Below are 3,041 nucleotides of genomic sequence, written 5' to 3'. Positions count from 1 at the left end.
GATCCCTTCTTCTAATCAGTTTGTGCCACAGCTTTTTTCCTCCCTAATTTTGCTCATTATCTCCTCATTAGTTATGTGATCTACCCATCTCATCTTCAACATTCTTCTATAGCATCACATTTTTAAAACTTCTATTCTCTTCTTGGACGATAAACTGTTTATCGTCCATGTTTCACTTCCTTACATGGCTACACTCCATATATATAGTTTCAGAAAATATTTCCTGATGCTCAAATCTATATTAGATGCTAACAAATTTCTTTTCTTTGAAAATGCTTTTCTTGCCATTCTCAGTCTACATTTTATATCCTTTCTACTTCAGCCATCATCAGTTATTTTGCTCCCCAAATAGCAAAACTCCTTTACTACTTTAAGTGTCTCCTTTCATTATCTGATTTAATATTTTCTCCTATCATCAATTATATTCAATATTTACACTGTTACCCAAGGATTTCTACTAGCCCTAGTCTTTTTACCTACTTGATCCTCTGCTGCCTTCCCTACTTCATCCCTCAAAGCTACCCATTCTGCTTCTACTGTATTTCTTTCCCCCATTCCTGTCAATTGTTCCCTTATGCTCTCCCTGAAACTCTGTACAACCTCTTGTTCTTTCAGTTTATCCACGTCCCATCTCCTTAAATTCCCACCTTTTTGCTGTTTCTTCAGTTTTAATCTACAGGTCATAACCAATAGATTGTGGTCAGAGTCCACATCTGCCCCTGGATATGTCTTACAATTTAAAACCTGGTTCCTAAATCTCTGTCTTACCATTATACAGGGTATTACAAAAAGGTACGGCTAAACTTTCAGGAAACATTCCTCACACACAAATAAAGAAAAGATGTTATGTGGACATGTGTCCGGAAACGCTTAATTTCCATGTTACAGCTTATTTTTGTTTCGTCAGTATGTGCTGTACTTCCTCGATTCACCGCCATGATTTCATACGGGATACTCTACCTGTACTGCTAGAACATGTGCCTTTACAAGTACGACACAACATGTGGTTCATGCACGATGGAGCTCCCGCACATTTCAGCCGAAGTGTTCGTACGCTTCTCAATAACAGATTCGGTGACCGATGGATTGGTAGAGGCGCACCAATTCCATGGCCTCCACACTCTCCCGACCTCAACCCTCTTGACTTTCATTTATGGGGGCATTTGAAAGCTCTTGTCTACGCAACTCCGGTACCAAATGTAGAGACTCTTCGTTCTCGTATTGTGGACGGCTGTGATACAATACATTCTCCAGGGCTGCATCAGCGCATCAAGGATTCCATGCGACGGAAGGTGGATGCATGTATCCTCGCTAACGGAGGACAATTTGAACATTTTCTGTAACAAAGTGTTTGAAGTCACGCTGGTACGTTCTGTTGCTGTGTGTTTCCATTCCATGATTAATTTGATTTGAAGAGAAGTAATAAAATGAGCTCTAACATGGAAAGCAAGCGTTTCCGGACACATGTCCACATAACATATTTTCTTTCTTTGTGTGTGAGGAATGTTTCCTGAAAGTTCGGCCATACCTTTTTGTAACACCCTGTGTAATCTATCTGATACCTTTTAGTATCTCCAGGGTTCTTCCGTGTATACAACCTTTTTTCATGATTCTTAAACCAAGTGTTAGCTATGATTAAGTTGTGCTCTGTGTAAAATTCTACCGGGCGGCTTCCTCTTTTATTTCATCCCCAATCCATATCCACCTACTAGGTTCCCTTCTCTCCCTTTTCCTACTACCGAGTTCCAGTCACCCATGACTATTAACTTTTCGTCTCCCTTCACTATCTGAATAATTTCTTTTATTTGATCATACATTTCTTCAATTTCTTTGTCATCTGCAGAGCTAGTTCGCATATAAACTTGTACTACTGTAGTAGGTGTGGGCTTTGTATCTATCTTGGCCACAATAATGCGTTCACTATGCTGTTTGTAGTAGCTTACCCGTATTCGCTGTTTGTAGTAGCTTACCCGTATTCCTATTTTCCTATTCATTATTAAACCTACTCCTGCATTACCCCTATTTGATTTTGTGTTTATAACCCTGTAGTCACCTGACCAGAAGTCTTGTTCCTCCTGCCACCGAACTACACTAATTCCCACTGTATCTAACTTTAACCTATCCATTTCCCTTTTTAAATTTTCTAACCTACCTGCCCGATTAAGGGATCCGACATTCCACGCTCTGATCCGTAGAACGCCAGTTTTCGTTCTCCTGATAACGACATCCCGGAGATCTGAATGGGGGACTATTTTACCTCCGGAATATTTTACCCAAGAGGGCACTCAGTGAATTGGAAAGACAAGAAATTTAGGACAGGAAGAATGTCTCATCTGCTCCAGTGCCCGCAAGATCCAGACAATTCTGCATCAGAGACAGTAAAAGTCTGAGGCAGTCGAACCTTGAGGACACAATCTGGAAAAACAACAGAGCAACCAACGGAATCCCCTTGTTTCGACCCATCCATAAAAACAGCTACATAGTCGTGGTGCTCAGATAAAATGCTGCATTAAAATGGTGGCAGGAGTGCAATCTCTCTTGTACTGCAATAAATCTAAAATCACTTTGGGCGTTTCCAGTAACTAGGGTGGCAGGCGGTTAAAACCCAGGATTTGGGGTTGTACAGACTCCACACCGAGGGACTCTAGCACACGTTGCACACAGTTCACAAATGGCAATGTAGCCCAGGGATGGTGGGAAAAAAGGCAGTCCAGAGGTGGATGAGGAACAATATGGTGAGCAGGCAAGGTAGGCGGTTCCCCAACCTCGGCACAGAGGCTAGGTTTGGGACTGGTCGGATAAGCACCCGTGGCCAGTTGAATCCCTGGATGGTGGATAGCATCAAGGATCCGCAAATAAGACAGCCTTGTTGACACATACACTGTGCACCCGTAGTCCACCCATGAACGCACAAAAGCCTGATAAAACAGAAGGAAACGCACCCTATCCACTCCCCAAGACCTGTGGCTGAGGCACTTGAGAATGTTCAGTGCCTTCAGGGTTCTGGCTTTCAAGTCCCATAAGTGTGGCAGCCATGACAA

Source organism: Schistocerca gregaria, chromosome 8 (assembly GCF_023897955.1).
Source record: "Schistocerca gregaria isolate iqSchGreg1 chromosome 8, iqSchGreg1.2, whole genome shotgun sequence".
NCBI lineage: Eukaryota > Metazoa > Arthropoda > Insecta > Orthoptera > Acrididae > Schistocerca > Schistocerca gregaria.
The sequence above is the reverse complement of the archived record's forward strand: the minus strand, read 5'-3'. Positions refer to the sequence as shown.